This window comes from Podarcis vaucheri, assembly GCF_965113315.1.
Source record: "Podarcis vaucheri genome assembly, chromosome: 7".
NCBI classification, from domain to species: domain Eukaryota; kingdom Metazoa; phylum Chordata; class Lepidosauria; order Squamata; family Lacertidae; genus Podarcis; species Podarcis vaucheri.
In genome coordinates this window covers 53,075,946-53,099,780 of record NC_138765.1, presented here as the reverse complement: position 1 = coordinate 53,099,780, position 23,835 = coordinate 53,075,946, and the positions used below count along the sequence as shown (strand labels likewise).

At 47.6% G+C, this 23,835-nt stretch overlaps 1 protein-coding gene across 5 annotated transcripts in view; it reads right to left on the bottom strand.

Annotated features, from left to right (window-relative positions):
• ZFPM1 (zinc finger protein, FOG family member 1) overlaps positions 1–23,835 on the bottom strand; it is a 112,076-nt gene that overhangs the window by 24,399 nt on the left and 63,842 nt on the right. The window lies entirely within an intron of this gene.

Sequence of the window (23,835 nt, the reverse complement as noted above, 5' to 3'; positions counted from 1 at the left end):
TTCTCATTGTGGGAACCAAGGCGCTTTCACCCCAGTGCCTCACAGGCTGTGGTCAATACAGCTGGCCCTAGCCTGCTGCTCAGCCAGGGGGTGGGGGGCGGAAAGGCTCCTGTCCCCAGTTGAGCGAGCCCCGAGCCCACTGGGGGCAGGAAATGTTATTTGCAAATGTTATTTATTTATTTCATACAATTTATATACTGCTTGATTGTAAAAACAAACAAACCATCAAAGTGGTTTACAAAAATAATTAAACAATAACATATGTAGTAAAGACAAGTAAAACACTGAGATAAGTGAAAGTAGCAATAAACTAAAAGCACATCAGATTCTATGTATCTGGGCAGACTTGTCTAAAGAAAAACGCTTTTTGTAGGTGGCCAAAAGAATACAACGAAGGCACCTGCTTCGTTGTATCAACAGGCAGGGAATTCCAAAGTGTAGGTGCCACCACACTAAAATATCATTTTCCTACAGATGTGGAATGGGTATCATGTGTCACCTGTAACAGTGGCAGTTCTACAGATCAAAGATCTAGAAGGGGAAATGCTCTTCTAGAAAATATTTCCCATAAATTAAAAGTTGCTGAAGAACATAGTACAAGAGACACCCCCACACTTTTTTTTTGCAATATAGCATGACTTCATTTACAAATGATGAAGCTCATGGCTGGGCAGTCTCACCTGCCTATGCAAAGGTGTGGATCTTGTGAGGTTTTACTTTGGTGAGTTTATTGTTTGCATAATAAACTTTGTAACCATCTTCTTCATGCTGGTCTTTATGCTGTATATGATTTCACTGACATCTGATATTTTACTTGGTATGTTCTTTATTTATTTGCTATAATTCAAAATTTAATTAAAAAAATTTGCATTGGTATATGGTACTTATGTGTGGCACAATTGCAAACACCAGAGAAACAAGGACAAAGCACAGCACTAATAATAACTGACACTAATCAGCACAAACCAAGATGAACAAAGTCACGATACTATTGTGGATAGCCCTTTTTGCATTCCAGGACAAAAGCCTTTATTATTGTTGTCATTATTATTTATTAAATTTGTACACCGCCCTATACCCGCAGGTCTCAGGGTGGTTACAACATAAAAACACAATATAACAACACAAAATACATAACAAAAACAACCCAATAACCCCTCCCACCAACTTTTTTTAATTTTAAAAGGGCATTGGATGTCAATCAGTCAAAGGCCTGGTTAAAGAGGAACGCAAGGAATTTTTTTTAAAGCTGCTACTGCAGAGGTGGCCACCTGGTTTGCAATGGTTTTACCATGTTCTGCCAACAGATTGCAAATAACATCCGGCAGGGCCCAGCCAGCTCTTGTTCTCCAAAGGTCTCCTCCAGAAATGAGCTCTGAGATCTCTATACGAAGGAAAGTGCAAAAGAGAATGCACCACGTCTTCCACCTCCCCAGTACCACAAACGCATGTCCACTGTGCGTAAGGAATCCTTTTATGCTTTCCAAATAAGCTGGAGGAGAATATGAGCACATATAGGATCGGCAGAGCTGCCTATAGTGGTTATGCCAGCCACCATGAAGTCCACTGACCGCTACATCACTGCTGCCAATGACCTACTGAACAAGAACCAGAGCAGCTCTTCTTCCAGATATTCACCTGTCCCTCACCTGTTGCTTCCAAGAATTCCCCCCCAGCTTCGACCTGTGGCCTTCTACTGTGATTAGCTGCCCACATTCTGAAGCCAGAGCTTTTGATGAACAGATTTGCTTTCGCCTCAGTTCAAAGGTGGAATTGGTGCTTCAGCTAAATATGGGGTCCCCCTGTGAAAGTTGCGCCTCAACAGCCACGTCCAAGATGGCCGCATCTGCTTAAGGTAAGCTTTTCAGGTTGCTCTGGCAGTATCAAGCATCTCTTGGGTGTATCCTAAAATATTTAGCGCGTGTTTTCCACAAAAGTCAGAGGTACTTGGCAAATCACCTTTTACCTCCCCAAGGACCTGCCTGTTTTGTGAGTGGCATCTCTGTCCGCTTGGGTGTCCAGGGTGTGCGGCCCAGTAAGCCAGACAATGTCAGACCATAGGGTCCCTCTACTTTATCTACACTGACTAGCAGCAACAACTCTCCAGGGTTTCAGGCAAGGAGTCTGTCCCAGCTCTTACCTGATCCAGTGATTTCACTTGGGACCTTCTAAATTGAAAGCAAATACTCTTCAGTTGAACCACACAGATCCTTCCTTCGTGCAGGCAATCCTACTTAACTTTTCTAGAATGTCAACATTATGGCACTCTACACTGCCTGATGAGCTTTTGAGTTACACAAAATCCATCAATGTGCTTTTAACAACAACAACAATGGTTAAAGGTAAGAGATCGTGTTTGCAGCAACCTTTGTAAGATGACTCAGAAAGCACTGGATTTTCCCTGTCTGGGCATCATGTAGGGATGGGCGGGGGGGAATTCAGTTCAGTTTGCATTAAAAGGTGAAACTACCAGGTTTGTAATTTCCAAAACAATACAAGAACCAAAGCACAGCCATCTTTCAAAATTTGCTCTTCTCCGAATATTGCAGTCAAGTAACGTGTAGAAAAATGCATTTGCTAGAGTAGAACATTATAAAACTGCCTGTATCAGTATATATAATATTCCAAAATGCATTATATTAGGGAGAATTGCTTTGCAAAAATGTGTGCATGTTAGGCAAAAATGCAAAGAAGAAATTACACTAAAATACTGATGAATTTTTATGAGGACCTTTAGAAACTGCAAAGTGCTGCAGAAATGTGGAAGACTGAACTTAAGATGGGAAGAAACAGGGAACTGAAAGAAACCAAAATGGACAGATCCAACCCTTCCTGGCATCACCTCAGCCCACTGTGGCCCCTCTCTGGTTACTTTGCAAGGAGCGGCAACGCAGGGGACGGATCAAAGCTTGCTGGCATCCCTCCATCAAAAAGGGAGCCTCTTATTTTGCTTCATTAGGACCCTTGGTTGAGACGGCTTTGAGCTGTAATGGCCTTGATGGTCCGATAAGGCTCTCGGTTTAATGGGTTAGATAACATGTAAATCGGCTGGGAAGACCAGCCTAAAATGTTTTAGCTGCACCTTCATCTTTCAGTGGACAGATAAGATGGCAGCTAAGCAATACTCAGATGGATGTTAAACAGAGACTCCCAGCAGTCCCCCTTTGTACATCTGAAAGTGGAGAAAGGGGTCGGCATTGCATTTCGCCCTCTTTCCCTCCCTCCCCAAAGCCCTGCAGTCGAGGTGTTCCGAGGGAGCGACGGACAGAGGCGCAGGAGGGAGGCTTGGCGAGGGTCCAGATCCAACTCCTTGCGTGGGAAACAAGGCCTTGGAATCAGACTGCTCGTTCCACCAAAACACATCAAAGGCACTGGGGTGGACAGGGAGGCAAAGGTCCCCATGTGCTAAAGCTTATCAGGGCAGAGGTGAGGTGAAGGGAGGGGAGACCATGGCTGGAGAGTTTCTGGGCTCAGAGCAGCTTCAGCAAAATTCCCAAGGTGGCCTTGTGCACACGAGGAGTGGGAGGATTCAACCTGTACAAGAGCCCTGCTGGCTCAGATCAAAGGCCCCATTCACAACATACATTTAATGTGCTATTACACCACTTTAAACAGCCACAGAATTTTGAGAGCTGTAGTTTTTCATGGGTGCTGAGAGTTGTCAAAAGGCCACTATTCCCTACAATTACCAGAGTTCCTGTGAAGAGGGATTGACTGTTAAACCACTCTGGGACTTGAAGCAATGTGAGGAGAATGGGGGTCCCCTAACAACGCCTAGCACCTTTAACAAACTACAGCACGCATAATTATTTGGGGGAATCAATGACCGTTTAAAGTGGTATCATAGAGATAAACTGCATGGTGAGAATGTGGCCCAACGGCCAATCAGATGCCTCCGGAAAGCCCACAAGTAGGGCATGAAAGCAACAGCGCTTTCTCTTGCTCTCCATCAGCTGGTATTCCATGGCATACAGCCTTTGATCCTGAAGGTGACATACATAGATAGCCATTATGGCCATCAGATGCCTCCAGGAGACCCAGAAGAAAGGGGTGAAGCCAACTCCTCACTCCTGTTCTTTAGCCATGGCAACTGATCCCCAGACCCAACAGCCTTGCGCATGGGAAGACAACATGTGCAAGAGCAGAGACATCCTGTGCACAGTGGCAGGTCACTGGGGAGCTGCCGTCTGTGGAGTGCTCCTTTAAATTCTTTTCTGTGCACTTGGCAACATCTTACTGAGGTTACACCTCATTTACATTTCTGTCCCAAGAAAGAGCACACTAATAGGAAACCCTGCCCTTGATCTTGCCTCCATTCTGGAGGCTTCTCACAAACCGTGCAATTCCCAGCATTTTTTTAAAGGTGTGCCTCCGCTGGTCCAGTCAAGTTCTGCTGATATGGTAATAATGGAGCCTTCACCTATCCACTCACAACAGCCATGGCTGTTTTCTCCAGGGTGTTGGGTAGGAGACCATTCCCAGCCACAGCTGGAGAAGCCAGGGACTGAAACAGGGACCTTCTGCATGCAAAGCAGATGTTCTGTCGCTGAGCTATGGCCCCTCCCTTAAAGCAGGACAGCCCCTACTGAAATGCATCACTCCCGTCTGGGAAGAAGCGAGGGAGTGAAATCCAGTTTCTGATCAGTCAGCCCTCTGCAAAAAGGTTCCTCCCTTTAGGGAATCTCGAGCCGCAGCCAAGTGAGCAGTAATGAGCAAGTTCTGTCCAGCTTAGCAAACAAACCTGTTTTGTGCCCAACTGCCACCCTTCCTCCTGCCCCCTTTCCTCCTCTTCCAGCTTCTTGCTGGCTAATCAGTTGCGTTTGGGTCAGGCGACCATGTCTCCAAGATAAGAGCCTTTGCCTGACACTTTCCATGTCAGAGCACTCCATCTTCTGTGTATCAATCCCCACCAGAGAAAACACACAGCCACTGATAAAGAAAGCAACCGTTCCAGACACAAGGGGACGAAAATAGGGCAAGCCGAGCCGCTTCCCTCCCTCCGTCCCTGCCGGATTTTGCTAAAAAGGACGTAACAGGAACTACTCCCCTCGTCAAAAGCCAAGGCGGATGCCGAAGGGCAGCTCCAGGAAAGCAAGGTGGAAACCGAGGCACAGCAGAGCAGAAACCCAACCGCAGCACTGAGGCCAGGAGGCTCTCCAGCTGCTCTCCCGCCTCCCTGCCCAGAAGCACTGGGCCACCTGGCCAGGAATAGCCCAGCCAACCTCCAGCTGCTAGGGGGCAATGCAGAAACCGCCGGTAATCCGATTAACTGGGGCCCGTTTGTAGAGAGATGTCAATAGTTAACAGTACCTCAAAGCTGGAGGGCTCACACAACATATGAGCAAAGTAAAGTGTGCCCAACTCATGTTTGTGTCTGCCAGAGAGCAACTTGTACCTTTTCAGAGAATGGACGATGGTTGGCTGTCTGTATATGGCTCTAAAAAAACCCAAGGCTCAGTGTCAGTAGGCCTCTGAATTCCAGTTGTTGGGAATTGCAAGTGGGAAGAGTGCTGCTGCGCTGCTCAGTTTCCGCTTGCTGGCTTGCCAGAGGCATCTAGTTGGCACCTGTGGGAACTGGATGCTGGAGGAGATGGGCTCCCTTTGGTCTGATCCAAAAACCAGGCTCTTAAGATCTTAAGCCCTATAGAACCCCTTGTTCTGCACTCCTTCACCCACCAAATGAAGGTCTTCTCACTTATAAGAAACTCTTCCTGACTGCCATCATCATCTCAAACAACATTGCTGCTGCCATCTTTGCAATGGGTTTTGCTGAATTGTTGTTGAGGCTTCCAGGGACTCATAGAAGCTGACAGAAGGAAGGACAGCAAATTGGTTGTCAGCTTTGGTTTCTCTTGGTTGCTCATTTTTCCAGTCTTAATCTCCATTCACCACATTTCCACACCATTCTGCAACATATTTACCTTAAAAAAACGAAGTCCCCATGAAAATTCTACAATATTTTGTGTGCATTTCCCCCAAAGAGGCTTTTCTCTATGTAATTTTGACTAAGAATTTTTTTTTGGTAAACATTTTCTGCTAATAAAATACACCCGCTGATGCTATTATTATTATTATTATTATTATTATTATTATTATTATTATTATTATTATTACTAATAATCATTTTTATGCACACATCCCAATTTAGACATTTTGGGGTTGGAGAACTACATTGCAACCTTCAGAGAAGGAAAGGCAGCTGTGGTTCTGTTCATGTATTGCAGGCATCCCCAAACTCGGCCCTCTAGCTGTTTTGGGACTACAATTCCCATCAGCCCTGACCACTGGTCCTGTTAGCTAGGGATGTTGGGCGTTGTAGTCCCAAAACAGTTGGAGGGCCGAGTTTGGGGATACCTGATGTATTGTTTCGGGAAAGGCTAGGGTTAGGTAGGATTGAATTAAAGGGTGAACTGTGCCAAACCTCTCCTCCATCCTTATGCTTAAGTGAGCATATCTGGGTCTACCCATAAAGCCCTATGCAGACTGCACAAGAGAGGGAGAGAGAGATTTGAGCATGGGGAACATGAAATACTACAATGGGGCAGGAAAGGCTGGAGATTCCACAGTCTTGAGAGTCACTTGAGACCCTCAAACACACTTGTTCACACACGCCAGCTCTCTGAGCCCCATCCGGGACGAAAAGGAAGCCATGACGTGTCTATTAATAAGAGCCCAGCCCAGCCTAGCTAATGGTCAGAACAATCTTGCAGATTATCGCAAGGAACAAAGTCCATTTTCCCCCTCCCTCCCTCCTGCTCTGCTTGTGTGCGTGCGTCTCACTGCCCCTAATCTTGGGATCGGTGGTGCTGGCGCTCAGTTTCACCACCCTGCAGGTTAATACAATTCCTCCCTTATCTTATCTCCCCATCAGTTTCCTGGCAAAGCCGGCATCCGATTGGCTCCCGCAAGCCAGCTGGCCTGGAAGTTATCGGAATAATTCTTATCTCCGGGATCATTAACCAAATTGGGCTGGTATCGGCCTGCGCGCTTGTGATAATAAAGTTACAAAAGGAATGGAGGGGAAAAGAAAATAAGGCGAGGGACGCCGTCTGAAAAACGCTTCCGTTCCCTGGGGGTGCCTCTCAGGCAGAGTAAGAAGGATCTCAGCCACAATGGTGGGGTTGGGGGAGATGAGAAGCAACTCAAACCTGCCACTCCGGGCCCAGATAGCTCAGCAATTGTGTCTTTCGACAGTGGGCCAACTGATGCCAGTCAGAAGTGCAAGGGCAGCATGGTACAGCCCATGCACAAGCCTTTTAGCAGCCTGAAATAAATTCTCCTTACACATTTCAATAAATTTGCGTGTGTGTGTGTGTGTGTCCTTGTGCATTTTTCTGGCTTAGTATGGCCAATATCCACTGCTTAAGTATGTATGTCATCTAATTTAGCCTGTTACAACATCCTGCGGCCAAGCGTTCCACAGGTCCTTCCTCTGTACTTGCCTTCACCTCACTGCCAACCAGCTTTTGGGGGACAGCTGACTTACTAAACTTTCCTCTACTCATTCCCTCTGCACTACCTTTGATCTTGCATATATCCAGCATTGGCCATCTACTATCTTTATTTTCTAAACCTGAAAAGGACCACTTCTGGTAAGGTGAGGAAAAGGGCTCCCTTTTGCGTGCGCGAACATGACTGCCTCCTTCTGGGAGTTTTATGCCTGCTTGGTTCACAAGAGTAGCACCACGTAGACTGCATCCCACAGGAAAGGATAAAGAGAAGTAATATGGCAGTGCTGAGTTCCGTGTTCAACCTGGAAGCAACACAGAACCAACCTATCACGTGATTAGAACTGCCACATGGAACATCGTCAAGTTGCAATGACAAGAGTCTCATTGCTCCTTCCTTCTTCTCCCTTGATCGACTTATTCGTTGCTTAAAGTTAGATTGTGAGCAACATGAACACAGAAGACACCCCAACCTTGTGTTATTCTACAAAGCACTATTTATACTGAGGATATTAACTATTAGTATCTTGCGAAGCAAGCCCATAGGGAAATTCGTCTTGCGAAGCAGCTCAAAAACGGAAAACCCTTTCGTCTAGCGGGTTTTCCGTCTTGCGAGGCATTTGTCTTGCGGGGCACCACTGTAAGAAATTCTCAGCTAATGTCACCTCCTCACCCATGCAAGCAAAAGCAACAATTCTAATTTTTGCTTTCTCCTGACTGTGCTGGTATCTCTCTAACCTGAAAGAAGGGTCCAGGATTATCCACATTGTGATTCATCAGGACATCAAAATGTCATTGTATTCACTTGCACAACTGTCCTGTGTGGTAGGCCACCCCAGCACAAGGCAAAGATGGGATTTTCAACCCAGATCCAACTCCAGCCTGGTACCTAACTGACCCACACTGGAAGGACTTGCATTCTTGTAAAATTCATAGGCAATCAACATTTCAAAGGCTGCAGAAAGACAGTGTGCCCTGCTGGGTCAGATTAAGAATATTTATTTATTTTATTTCTCTATACCCCACCTTTTTACCTGATGGGACTAAAAGCAGCTTACAGCTAAAAACAAGAACCAGAAAATAACAAAATTAAGCATTGATGGAATTAAAACTACCATATTTTTCCGTGTATAAGATTAGATTTTTACCCTAAAAAATAATGTCAAAAATTAAGGAGCATCTTATACATGGGAGCGTCTTATAGACGGACAAATACGGTATATCATTGACAGAATCAAAACTATATACAATCGTACCTTGGATCTTGAAAGCTGCTGAACAAATCAGCTCCCGAACAATTGAAATCCGGAAGTGAGTGTTCCAGTTTCCGAATGTTCTTTTGGAAGCTGAATGTCCGATGGGGCTTCTACGGCTTCCAATTGGCTGCAAGAGCTTCCTGCAGCCAATCAGAAGCCGCGCTTCTGTTTCCGAACGTTTTGGAAGTCAAATGGACTTCCGGAACAGATTCCATTCAACTCCCAAGGTTTGACTGTACATAAATAAAATCTGTTTAAAACATACTACTACTACTAATAAATTATTACAATAAAATAAATTTATTACAATGAAAACAGCATGGCACCATCCCTTTAACTAAAAGCAGTCAATTCTCAAAGGCCTGTTGGAACAAGAAAGCCTTCACTTGCCAAAGGTAGGTCAGCAAGGAGGGAGCCAGTCTAGCTTTTCTAGGGAGGAAGTATCAAAAATCTGGAGAAGCCACTGAGAATACTCTCTCCCATGACCCCAGCAAGCATGCCTGTAAAGGTCCCCAGACCGAGAGAAGGGTCTCCCCGAATATCTCAAAACTCGGGGCAGGTTCTTATGAGGGAAAACGGTCTTTCAGATAGCTTAAACCAGTGATGGCCAAACCTGGCCCTCCAGCTTTTGGGACTACAATTCCCATAATCCCTGGCCACTGGTCCTGTTAGCTAGGGATGATGGAAGTTGTAGTCCCAAAACAGCTGGAGGGCCAAGTTTAGCCATCACTGGCTTAAACCTAAGCTGTGTAGATGGACTCATGTAGCCTAGCTTCCTGCTTTCCAAAGTGGCCAGCTAGGGAACCCAACCAGTGAGGCATGATGGCAACTGACTTCACCATTTGGTGACTCTCAGTGAAGATATTCAAGGGAACAGGTAAGTCTCTTAGTTGACATATAAGGGGTCAATGTGCACAAGACAGCAGCATTCTGTTCTCACAGTGACCAACCCGATGCCCATGGGAAACCCTCAAGCAGAACTAAACACAAGAGCACTCTCCCCATCTGTGGTTTCCAGCATCTGCTATTCAGAACCATTACTGCCTCTGACCATGGAGGCAGAGCATAACCACCATGGCTGGTAGCCATTGATAGCTTTTGCCTCCATGAATTTGCCCAATCCTCTTAAGAAGCTATCCAAGTTGATGGCCGTCACTGACTCTTGTGGGAGCGAGTTCCATAGTTTAACTATGCATTGTGCGAAGAAGTACTTTTTTTTGTCTTGTCCCAAATCTTCCAACAAAAAACTCAGTTGGCTGGAATTGATGGGACCTGGAAGACTGATGTAAATTATTATAAATAAATAAGTTTAGCCATCATATCTAATAACGGTTGACTGCCTGTTCCTCTTCCTACTCTTGTGCTGTTCTCTTTTAAAGTTATCTAAGGTTGTGGAGGCCGCCACATCATGTGTCAGGAAATTCCATCAGTTAATTAGGCACTGTGCAAAGATGGACTTGCTTTTTGCCCACCTCCACATTCGGGGACAGTGTACCATAAGCTGGGAACAAGAAACAAGGGCTGGCCGGTGCCATCATACCCAAACTTGTGAGCTTCTGAGAGATGCCTCCCCGGCTCTGATGAAATGGACTAAGAGGATGTTTGTCAAAAAGGTGGTTTTTCCTTTGAGAAGTTTCAAACAGGAGGTAGAGGGAATTATACATATTTTAAAACTGACAACTCAAGTAGCAAAATGATGCGTGATAGCACCGGCCTGATAAGATGGAAGGGGGCGATTGGGGAGCATTTTTAAGCTGCGTACAAGCAACGTCTTTACACTTCACCTTCCCATACAAAAGAAAATATCTCTAAAGGGGCTAAGGAGATTATCCCAGCTTTGGCAGCTCGGATGCTCAAGTAATCAGGGGCAGCCTTGGGAATAACAAAGGAGCTGTTGGGCGTTAAAATTAGACAAAGAGAAAAAGAGGAGGGGCTTGGAGGGGTCCCGCCTTCATTCCCCCATGTCCGTGGCAGATTCCCACTTGTCTATTAGTGGAATCTAAGGAGTTAGAAGCCCACAGAAGAGGGGAAGCAAACTTGTAAGAAGGCATGGCTTTCTATTACATTCAGTATGCATCACATGCAGAACCGTTTCTGTTCTGCTGCAGTTGGTCTTCTGCCAATACCTACATTGTCTCACTGTCTGCCATGCTGAAATTACATAAATTGCATAATTCATCACATAGGTTATGTTGTCATTTCCTTATTCTACTCCTTCTGTTAAAGTGCAAAGGAAATAGTGCAAATTTGGTGTGTGTGGGGGGGGAATCAATTACATATTGTTTGTGGACTGAAAGCAACAACAACAGACAATACCATTCATATATGCTGGGTTGATTTCTGTTCTGGACATGCAACAAATAAGCAGACACTGACAATTACTGCTGCTGTTTCTGGTTTCCTCATAATTCTCTGATATCTCTTAAAAAGGAATGTCCCTCCCTCCTCCTAGCCCAGTTGCTCACAATCCCAGGACTAAATGTGAACAGAAAATGCACTTTGGGTGATGAAATTGCGCCACCAAACTTAAGCCCTTGTGCTCCTTGCCAACGGTGGCTTCAGGGAGCAGGTCTCTCCAGCTTGCCAACGCAAGTTCCCCACCGAGAGAGAGAGCCCTGTCGCACCTCTGTACGCTCAAGCCGCAGCGGCTCAGACCTGCCAGCAAGGCAAGGTGGGGCAAGGTACAGCCCATCCGATACGTGGCCCTCCTTCCCTCCCTCGGCAGCAACAGTCTTCAGAGCTCTGCTCTGCCCCTCACCTGGGTTGCTGACATCCACTCACCGTTGTCCCTCTCCGTTTCAAAATGGCACCCTGGTAACCGAGGACTGCATTTCAGGAAGTATGGGGCTGGCGATTCACATACCCCCAAGTCCCCTCTCTTCTTCTGTAGGGTCTCCGCTTATCCGGACCACCGCCGACCCCCCCTCCCTACCTCACTGCCAGCACATGCCCAGCCCCCGCCACTTAGCTGGCTATTGGGGATTTCTCCTCTCCTATCGCAGCCAAGCATCACTGGGGATTTATTGATTTTTTGACACAGTTAACAACAGCAAATCTTTATCTCTGCAAACCCTGACCCCATTAGTGGAGGAGGCTCTTACCAAGCCTGGATAGCAACGTGGACCTGTCTACCCTCCCCCCAACCTCCAAGGCAGGAGTTTTAGGCAAAGGGTCACAGTTACAGGACGAGAGGGGAGCCCTTTTGCCAATGAGGCAGTTTTGTGACTAAGGCACAGCCCCCTTCCACTCTCTTTCTTCTTTGCAGGCTCAGGGCAACGGAGGCAACAGTTTTATCACACCAGGATTTGGATTATACCAGGGTGGGCGGTGGCAGTGCGGGGTGGGGGAATAGTTCAAACTACCATCAAATTTTTAAAGCGGCTGCCCTGTGCAACGATTGGCAGGGGTGGAGCACCCAAATTCTGAGCGGCAAAGGCCATGCCTATACTTCAAATATAAGCCAGTTTCAAAGCAGTCACAACATTCCACCAAGGAATTTTGGGAGCAGAAAGAGCTGGGGGAACTCCCATACAATTTTCAGAGACCCTCCTCTCCAAGCTACCATTCGCAGAATTCTTTGGAAGCAATCAAAGATTTCAAAGCAGCTTGAAAGTGGTTTAATTGTGGAGTTCAGAATGTAGCCAGAACTTTTGGCGCTGGGATATTAGCTGCCGCCATTATTATTATTGCTGCTCTTTCTACCATTATTTATGGAGCCCCGTCAACATGCATGACACTTTACAGCATAATGGGGAATAAGGTGGAGCCCTGCCCTGTGGAGCTTTTCAATCTAAAATCTGACAGGGGGAGGTGGCAGAGGAAGCGGAGGAAGACGGGGGGGGGGGAATGGGAAAAGAGGAAGTACAAGCATTCCCCTTCTGGACACGTACTTTGTCCTCAGCACCTATGGAAACGTTCATAGGTAGCCAATGCGCCGCCCTTATCCCTAATTAGAGATGCAAAAAGGCACTGAATTGCATTCTGCCCCACATTCATTGCAGCACCATTTCCCTTCCGCTGCAGTTTAGCTTCTGTTAAACGCTATGTTTTCCATCTTGCTGTCCGCTGTGGACATAATTAACTATTTTATTAATGCTGCATTATCACTTTGCTTGTCTCAGTGCAAAGGAAATGCAATGTAAATAGGAGGTGAGGTCATTGATTCCATATTGTTTGAAGACAGAAAAACAACAGTGAATACCGATCATATTCACTGGATTGATTTCCGTTCCGGATAAATAAGGGAACACTGGCAATTTCTGCTCCTGTTAGAACTCTTCAACTTCTCTACCCCTAATCACGGGCCTCGCAAGTATCCCTTAAAGGAACAAGAGACCTTTGGCCATGATGCCGAATCTGCTGCAAAACGGAAGCCTCCTAAACAGCTGCCCCCGGATCCCCAAAGAAAACTGTGGCTTGCTGTTACGAGAACGAGGTGGAGCCAGCCTCCATGAGTGAGGGGAGGGAAGGACAGCATGCAAGTTCAAAAGATCCTCCCTTGCCAATGGGTGAAGTATACAGAGGACCACTTCTGAGTGGTAAAGCTACCACTACATGTACATTGGCATTTTCCCCTTTCACATTCACCCCTCTTCTTAGAGCAGTGTGGGGACCCAAGGCAGTGTGCAAAGGCACCTACATGTGCCCTCCAGGTCCAACAGCCAGCTAGCCAAGCGTTCACATGTATGCAGGGGAATTGCGAATGGGAAAGAGTGCTGCTGCTGCTGCTGCTGCTCTTGTGTCCTGCTTGTGGGCCACCGTGAGAACAGGATGAACAGGAGAACCAAGCTGGGCCACTTGGTTTGACCCAGAAGGGAGCTCCTTCTATTCTGATGCTGTCGCAACCTTGCCTTAATAGTTCAACTCGCACCCCCGCACCTATTTTTGGGCTGCCCTTGTCAGCCCGAAGCCCCAACATCATGCCATTTCCCCACCCCCAATATCAGGTCTTATTTCTTTATCCCACCCACCCTGCCCTCTCGCCACCCTGCTTCCAGCTTCCCCACACACCCCTTTAGAGAATTTCTCATAAACCGGAGTCCTGGCCGGCTGGTCCCTGATACCATCAGCTCCAAGGAGAAGGGACAATAGGGAGATGGGCTTTGGAGGGTCTGATCATATCCTGGAGGCAAGGGCGGTGTATTCAGGCCTGGAATGAACCGTGATCCTATCTCCCCCGCCAGGGTGTGGGTTATTGTGTCTCATAAAAGGAGGGACTCTTCACTGCCTTTTCTTCTGTTTTACGCTGGCCTGCCTTATCAGCGCCAGCATGACCCACCTTGCTTCCCCCCCCCCAATCAAAAATTCCCTTCCTAAGTGGTTTTGCTTAAATAGTCCGGCAGCACACACAGGGCGTCACCTTAGAGCCATTTAACCCTAGAACACCTGGTGTGGCACCAGAAGGGTGTTCCTGAGCGTGCACAGAGGAAAGCAGATTTATTTCTCCTGCTTGCCCTCCCTTCCCAGGAACTCTGATTAGCCTAAGGGGTTCTGCCTACCTTCTCCTCTCACCACAGCCCTGCAGGGTAGGTTAGGCTAAGGACGAGCTTTGTGGCTGAGAACGGAAGTGAACCCAGGTCAGGGTGGTCTCAGTTCAACACACTCTTAATACCACACCAGTTCTCAATGTGAGGAACACACCAGCGCCTGGGATGTTTTGCAAAGCATCATGTGCTTCGTGGATCAAGGCTGGCCTCAGCCCCAGAATGCAACAGGCTCCTGCAGACCAGCCCTCCCTTCCCTTCCAGCACGGTAATCTAAAACAAATAGGACTATCTAGTGTAAAACTCTGCTATGAGCGATAAAGAAAAATAGCTGGAATAATTTTTCCCACCCACACATACCAATGTGAAGGGGAAGAGAAACACACACACACACACACACACACACACACACACACACACACAAAGCACAAAAAAGATAATCAGGAAGATGGTGGCCAACCCTGCCCTGTCCATCAGAACGGGCCGTCCCGCCTCGCGCTGCCCTGTGCTGCCTGATAATAAACCTTGAGGTTTGCAGAGAAAACTTCAGGCGGGGAGAGATTACTCAGACAGGAGTCGCAGCACAGATAAAAAAAGAAAGGAAAGGAAAGAGAGCTGGGCTGGGGCGGGGGGGAGATGGAGCAAAAATAAAGGCCAGGGAAATGGGGGGGGGGTTAGTGTGTACTGTTTTAATTCGATAGCAACAGTCGCCCCTTGGCTGGGCTCAGACAATATCCATGATCATCAGCTGTAATAGGAAAATGGAGCCTCCAAGTCCAGTGGCAGGGTACCTTGGTCCAATCAACCAACAGTATTCATGCCCTGCTCACAAGCCTCCCAAGGGCACCTGGCCCGACACAGTTGGAAAGAGAAAGGTGGACAGGGTAGATTTTACTGATCCAAGCAAGGCAACTGCTTATGTAGCAGCCGGTTCCTAAACACTGAGAATGCTGGAACTGAAGGTTGCTTGGAAGTGACATCTTCAATCCCAGAAGAAGACTTTTGCTGGAGAAGACATGCAGGTCCTCCATGTCTGAAGGCAATCTATGCTCAAATGCAGTGTGCCTGTTGGGGGACAACTCTGGGAAAACAGTATTATTTCTGCCATGCCTTCTTTGGGCTTTCCCAGACTCATCTGCTTGGCCCGAGTGGAAATCAGGATGCTGGGATACATAAGCTCACCTTGGTCTGATCCAGGTGGGCTGTTCTTCATGTTCCTATAATCACAGGTATGGGCAGGTGGCCCCTGTGGGCCCCTGGAGTGGAAAGCAAACTCACTCAAGGATAAATCACTGGCTCTGGACAAGGAGATATGGGTTTGTGTCCATCTCTTCTGTCATGGGTTCATCATCTGGCCTTAGCAAACTGATCTCCTTCTCTGCCTTACCTTTCCCTCTGTAAAACTGATAAAATAATGGCATTCACCACAGGGACAGTATGAGGGTACCAGCCAAAAACTAGACACCTTGATCTCCTTCATATTTTGGTGGGAAAGCTAAGCAGATGCTTACACCTGTCGGTCAGCAAATTCAAAAACAAGTATTATTATTTTTAAACTATATGTTTTTGAAAAACAACCCTGCAGGTTGAAAGCATCTTAGAACAGGCATGTCCTCTAAATGACAGACAAGGGGAGGGGATAACTCTATGTTGATAGCCACTGTGACGTATATGAGCACCATTTAAAATGCAAGGATGTTTGCTTTTGTCCCTTTAGAAATATTGTTTTCCCCCTCATGTATTTAAATTGAGTGACTAGAACTCATACAGTTAAATGAGCAACATGCCTACCTGAGAGTGCTTAATGCTAGCTGACCTATGCCCAGAAATACTGAAGAGGCCTACTAATTAAGAGTGCAGGCTTACAAAGAGACACTTGCCTGTGGCAAGTTAAGAACCACCTATAGATCATTCAAAGAAAATTTACAAGAAGTTGTGTCTTCCTGCCCCCCCCCCTTTTCTTTGAGATCCAAAGGACTAGCTCAGGAATGTGGTCTTGGAGAATATTCTGAAGGCATGCTGTGTGGCAACCTAGCTGAAGGTTTGGGTCAGGCCAGTGGCTGGATAGGAGACCTCCCTGGAATCCCTAGTTTTGCCACCTAGAGTCCCAGAAAGGTGAGAAACAGACATGAGCAGGTAAAGGTAAGGCCCGTGGGCTTGGGTGCAAGGGGATGTTAGCAGCTTCTGTGGAGGGGGAGTGAAAAAGCAAAAGCTTCAGGCATCTGAATGCAGCAGCCTTCTCTCCCTCCGAGTTACTGAAGGAAGGAGAAAGCAGGCTGGGGGGGGGGGAGGTCCTTAGCCCCTGTAATTAATGGCAAGAGTTCTTTACCAGGAGACAAAAAAGAAATAAAAGGTGACAAACGACCCCCCATAAAGAGGCTCAGGGGTCGCAGATACATTTGAATATTCGATAGGGTGTGAAAATAAAGGAGCCCATAAAAAGGAAATAGGGCAGTAAAACACAAGGCTGAGTTACAGGTGGAGAAGGTGCCCCGTCACAACCCAATTATTTCTCCCCCGCTTCTTTTAAATATGCTTGCGGAGCTTGATCTATCCACAAAGCACTGATATCACTCAGCACAGGAGAAGCTGCAATGGAAGGAGGGCCCACTCTGCTAATCCCATGACGCTGAGGCACATATTGATCTGGATGCGGGCCCATAATAAGCTCTGCCTGTCTTATTAGCACAGAACAACACAGAGCATCAGCCCAGGTTTCAAAGCCGGTGTGTGGCTGTGTGCAGGCAACAACACTCAGGGCAATGGGAAGAGACTCTCCCTTGCAGACATCAACCAGGGGTGTGTCTGCACCATCATGTGCCAGGGTGGTGTAGTGGTTAGAAGGTGGGACTATGACATGGGAGACCAGGGTTCAAATCCCCACTCAGGCATGAAGACCACTGGGTGACCAGTCTCTTGCTGTCAGCCTAACCTACCTTCACAGGGCTGTTGCGAGGATAAAATGGGAAGGAGAAGTATGCATATACCACCTTGAGCTCCTTGCAGGAAAGCTGGGATAGAAACGTAATAAATAAATACTTGGGGGCTAAATCCTAACGCCACACAGGTGGTTGAAGAGAACAGGGGCCCCATATCAGGTACAAAGAACACAAGGGCTCAAGTTATACGAAGCCAGAGGGGCTGGAGCAACTTCAACACAAAAAACTTACTGGACATGAGGACTCCATTTAGGCACTGAGAGCAGCAGATAGACCTGACTTCACTGACCTTGCCCAGTTCCCTCTGAAAGGCATCAAATCCTGCAGTTATTTCCAGCTCTTACGGCAGCTGTGCCCCCAACCCAATGCAACCTGGCACTCCTTTTAGGAAGTTTGCACTACAACTCCCATCAGACCAGACAGCACTAGGAGTTGTAGCCCAAAACACTGGAGGGTACAAATTTTGGGGGAAGACATTTCTTACAGCAAGGAATTCCACATAGGAAGAATAGTGTTGTGAGCTTGGTGGTGCCAGACACCCCTAAGTTCCTAGACCCAGTCAGTGTTGGAAGTAAATCAAGTCTCCTGAACCCCTGGATCCAGCAAGGATTAAAACATAGGCCAGGCTAGCTTCCTCACAGGGTAATCACCGTGGAACCATTAAGAACAAACAAAGGGAAAGGTGATGGGCCATGAAGAAAGAGAAGGGACTCTGGGCCAGGTGGCAAATGAGTGGGGGCCCTTCTCCTGCTCAAACAGCTGGTTAGAAGACAAAGCCACAGTTTGAAGCAGAATTGAGAGTTGGCTGTGATGTGGCCTAGAAGGAAAAAGGTTGCAGGCTGGTAAGGCAGCAAGCTGGAGAGAGGGTCAGAGCATGATGGTTGGTCTGTGTTTGAATCCAAGGCAGCGGCCATGGGAGAAATCAGAACCTCTTGGGGTGTCAATGCTGGGGACCCCTCCATCATAGGTTCAGCTTGCATATATGTGTAAATAAACAATATATCAAAAAGACTCAGTCTCATTCCCAAAAGCAACCATGGATAAGTGCCTGGGACCCCTGGAATCTTGCACCGCTTGGAGATTTGGGTGGTGGACAACAATATAATGACCCACCATCTTCCCTGTTCTCACCGATAGCATTTTCACAAGGCCACTACAGCCGTAGGATCTCAGCCACCAACACTCCTTTTGTGATTGGCTGCTGCAGAATGAAAGCTCCTGCGACAACCAGCCAGCTACTCTCCAACAACTAGTCCAGGCCACCTTTGCTACAGAATGGGATCTGCCAAGAAACAAATTCGGGAGACTTTGCCCGCTTCCTCCCCTCTCTCTTACTTCTGGGGCACATTTCAGAAATGGCAACCCACTCTATTGGGAGCAACTAGAAGCTCTCATGAGGTTTTTAAATTTATTTTTTTTATTTGGGGGAAACACACACATGCCACGAGCCAGACTTGCAAGAACAGGAAGTCAAACAGAATGGGCAGCTACATCTGCAAACGCTCCCAAGTTGAGGATTATAGATTATAGCTATCAGCTATTTGCATATCAGAATTTTAAAGCAGCCAAGACCCCTCCAGCGAACAAGGTCATAGCAAAGATTAAAAAGAGAAAGAGAGGGGAGGAAAAAAATTCCCTCTCATTTTCTTCTCCTTCCCTTGACTTTCTCATTTCAGTGAGGCGCATAAATGTGCGGGGCTATCAGAAACGTGAAGGACGGCTGCTCATCCTCTCCCACCCAACCACGCCTGGCAGCCTGCCCTGCTGAGGCCTGTGCTAGAGGAAGAGTGGTGCAAAAATACTGGGCACTTGAAACAGGAGCATTGGGGTACTCCAAGCCCCAAAGCACATCCCTGGAGAGATGTGGTAGAGCATCCTTGCCCTTCAGGAAGGGTTCCTCACAAACGGACCTTCAGTACACACAACTGAAATTTCCAGGTTCAGAAGCAGTATATTCAGATTAGGGGGGGTGCAACTGAGGGACAAGGCTCCTGCGCCTTTCTGCTCTCCAGGTGGGAAGCAGGACCCTGGACTAGATCAACATAATTTCAGGAAGTGATGATCACTGCCCCATGTGGTGGGCCATGTGACTGCAGTCTCCAGGGAAGAAGCTTCCAAAGCAGGCCTGGTACTGCCCATCCAAGATGGCAATTGGCTTGTTGAAATCAGAGGAGGAGCATATAAGGACTTCCTTTGCCAGCTTCTAAAGTAGCCAAGGTTCTTCCTAGAACTGTCCCTTGAAAACGTCTGTCTTGGATTTTCATTAATACTTTTAACAGAATCAGAATCAGAAGGGGGAAACAATGTAATGAGTCCCATGACACCATCAGCCTGCATAGCCAACAGAGGTGGAGTAGAAATTTAATTCAGTTGGCGTTTAAAGACAACAATACACCAGCTGAAATGGAGCCCCACTTTGAAACTTGCTCTTCTCCAAATTTTGCAACGCAGTTCAGCGGCGTAGCGTGGGTTATCAGCACCCGGGGCAAGGCAAGTAATTTGCGCCCCCTAACACCTAACCATGGTCATTAATACACCAAGACGCGCGTCTTTGGGCGTCGCGACGCAGCCTTCTCGGTCTCCCTCCCCGGCCCGGCTAGTCCCGACGCGGCTTCTTTCTGGCGCGGGGAGGGGGCTTCTTTCTGGCGCGGGGAGGGGGCGGCTCTGGGGCCAGTGCGTCGGCCGGCCTCCGGCGCGGGTGGGGGGGCCCCGTCGGGGCGGGTGGGCGGTCTTGGCGCGCAGGCACTAGAGCGCCGCCGATGGCGCGTTTGGCGGGCTGCGCGCGTCCAGACAGCGACCCGAGCCTGGGCGGCGTGGCGCTTGGTGCCGGAGCCTCCGCCCGCAGCGCCCCGTCGGGAGACCCGGCTGGAAGGAGCCTCGAGCCGGCTGTCGGACACGGTTGAAGCAGCCAGGGCGGCATGGCAGGCGGCGGCGGCTCCTCGGCGACTCCACGCGGCCAGCCCAGCGCGCTGGCCGAGCCCCGCAGGCGAACGCTGCCCGTCGGTGAGGAGGGGCTGCCTGGCGCGCCCTCCGTGGCCCTGACGCGCGGGGACCGCGGCGAGCGCTGAGAGCCGCTGCCAGCTCGTCGGTTCCACAAGACATGGGGCTCTGCTACAGCCTGCGCCCGAGGCTCTTCGGCGACTCCGGAGGCAGCGAGCGCGCCCCCCCCAGAAGTTGCGCCCGGTGCGGCTGGCACCCCTGGCACCCCCCACGCTACGCCACTGACGCAGTTCTCCAGCCAAGCAATCATGTACGAAAGTGCATATATTAAGGTAAAGTGTGTATAGAAATGGAAATATAAGTGAAAGTGACATACAAAAATGCATATTGGCATTTGCAAAAATGTGTGATTTACGCAAAATGTGCACGTTAGGAGAAATTCACACTAAAATATGAAGAATTTTCAAGAAGCCTTAAAAAACACACACACACCTGAAACTGACGTGGAAATGTGGAGAACTGAAGTTCAGACTGGAAAAATGGTAAGATGAGAGAAACCCAAACTGGTGATGGGAGCTGTAATCCAGCAACATCTGAAGGGCTAGATATTCCCTATCCTTGTCTTATTCCAATGCAAGAGGTTCTGCAGGAAGATTTGGGAGGGACAAAACTGGATGGCAACCAGCAGCTTTGAAAAACACAACTGTCTCCACCCCCCACCCACCCGCCTGGCCTGGCCTCCACACAGCATCTTCCTAGCCTGCCACTGCTGACACACGGCGGATCCTGCCAGATAAAGAAGAAATTCAGGCTGCTCAAAGTTTCCCTTTTTTTCCTCTTTCCCTTTTTTTTTACCCATTCCATTCCTGATAAGTGTGGTGCCTGCACAGAGACTGATAGAAGGCCTATCGCGGCGGTTAGCGCAGAAAGGAAAAGCCTATCGCCGCAGCATCGCCGGACTCACATCAACTCCCAGCCACACAGAAATTAATATCACTCCAATTACCAGAGTGGAGATGGGCTGCACAGCGGCGATAATAAAATCTCTTTTACATAAAGAATGCAAATAACCAACTCCAGTGGGGGCGGGCGGGGGGAGGAAGGAGGAACAAGGGGGGAAAGGAAGAGGAAGCAACTTGCCACCCTTACTCTGGTTGCTTATGAATTTGATCCAGGATACAGTGTCAGGACCTATTTTTCAACTTCAGGGAACTTAATTGAGCAAACCACTGACTGCAACATTTGCAACATCTGGGACTTTTCTGGTAGGAAGGTGCATACGAGCATGTTCAGAGTGCACTTCCCTCACACAAGTGGAAGCCAGAACTTTGGAGTCCCAGCTCACATCCCGTCAACAGAAATTAGAAACAGAACATCCACAACATGAAGTGGCAGAAGTCTACACAAGGAAGATCCTACCACGCAGATTCAGACTTGCATGGGTTCCACAGACGCAAGGAAGCCCCTCCTCAAAAGTCTCTCTGCAGAGAGTGGATAGAAAACAGTAAAAGGTGTTTTTCCTGACCTTTTAGGAAGGCTGCAGTGAAATATAAGGGGGGCTTCTAAGGAAGCTTTGACAGCAACCTGGTGCCAGACTTAAAACAGGATGGGAGAAGTATATTTTGCAAGATGTACTTGATATGAAGACTAGTGGGCTGCAGTTTATTTATTTATTGTTACATTTGTATATATTCCACCTTTCTGCCAAGGAGCTCAAGATGGAACTTGACTCTCCGCCCCCCTCATTTATCCTCACAACAATCCTGTGAAGTAGGTCAAGCTGAGAGACCAAGAGCCGTAAGCTCAGTAGTAGAACGGCTGTTCTGAGGAAGGTCGTTGGTTCAATCCCAGGCATCTTCAAGTAGGGCTAGGAGAGAACCCTGCCTGAAACTCATCAGAACTGTTGCCAGTCAGTGTAGATAAGTTTGGGCTACACAGACCATTGGTTTCACTCAGTATAAGGCAGATTCCTATGTTACTGAGACTGTGAGTGACCCAAAGTCATGCTGTGAGCTTCACGGCCGAGTAGAGATTTGAACCTTGGTCTGCAGGGTGTCACTGTTGACACTCTAACCATGACACCATGGCTGGTGCTTTATGCACAGTAACATAGGAAACTGCCTTACATTGAGTCAGGCCTTTGGTCCATCAAGCCCAGAATTGTCTACACTAATTCTCAAAGGTTTCTTCTTCCCATCCACTGCCGCAAGATCTCATAAACATGTCAGGTATGGAGCTTAGCTCCTTCTGCACACCAATCAGGTGCACTCCACCACTGAGCTATGGTTGATACACATCCCCCAACTCAGCCTAAACATGGTCTTAAGGCACGCAGGGTAGCCAGAGCTGTACACTCTATTCCTCTCAATTCCTAGTACAGAGATATGCTGTCCCTGGGGAACACAAGAAAAGAAGAGACGTGGGAGAAATCTTGTGTCCAAGTTGCTCCAATCCTGACCATGTGTACACAGTTCCCCATGTGCTGGTCCTTTCATCACCCACCATCTGCAGACAAGACTGAGGACCAGTGCAGCTGCATGCAATGTGCTGCAGTACTGTAGTGGTTAGAGGGTCTGAGTTCAAATCCCTATTGGGTGACAAAATTCACAGGATGATCATGGACAAATTACTACTCTCTTAGCCTAACCTATCTCACAGAATTGTTGCACAGATTTAAAGTGGGGGGGGGGGCTTTGATGCTACATTGAGCTCCTTGGAGGAGAGGAAGAATATCAATGTAACAAATAAACCAAGAGCAAGGGATGGATGAATGGGTCAATTTCAAGTTTCTCATTTTTCTAGTCTTAAATTCAGTTCTCCACATTTTATATCCGTTACCATTTAAAAAAAAATCATCATGCAAGTTCATTGATATCTTCATGTGGATAATATAACATTCACCTTTTTATATGGCTTTTGCCTGATATGCACTTTTTAAAAACAATTCTCTCTAATATAATGCATTTTGGTATGTGCTATTTTCAACAATACATGCATTTTTATGCATGCTAGTATGCAAATCTTTGTACATATTGCTTGACTAGAGAACTACATTGCAAAATTCAGAGAAATGCAAATTTCGAAGAAGGGCTGTGTTTTGGTTTGCGCATTGTACTGGAAAGCACAAATTAGGGAGGGATCACCTTTAAATGCAAACTAAATCAAATTTATTCACCACCCCTAATATATGTGGACATGATAAGAATTTGCTGGATCAGGCCAATGGCCCATCAAGCCCAACAAGCTGTTCTCATAGTGGCCACCCACTTTCTCCTCCTGTGGTTTTCAGGAACTGGCATGCAGAAGAAGTACTGCCTCCAGCAGTGGAGAGGCAGAGCATCGCTATCATAGCTAGTGGCCATTAATTGCCTCATCCTCCATGAATTTATCTAATCTTCTTTTAAAGTCAACCAAGTTGGTGGCCAGCACTGCCTCCTGTGGGAGTGAGTTCCACAGTTTAAGTACCGTATTTTTCGCTCTATAAGACACACTTTCCCCCTCCTTAAAAATAAGGGGAAATGTGTGTGTGTCTTATGGAGTGAATGCAGGCTGCACGGCTATCCCAGAAGCCAGAACAGCGAGAGGGATCGCTGCACAGCGCTTCCTCTTGCTGTTCTAGCTTCTGGCTTAGCCCCTCAGTCCCTTCCCCCACCTCCTGGAAAATCCCCCAAGAGCCGTGCTCCCTTTAAATATTATTTTTCTTGCATTCCCCCTCTAAAAGCTGGGTGCGTCTTATGGTCAGGTGCGTCTTATGGGGTGAAAAATACAG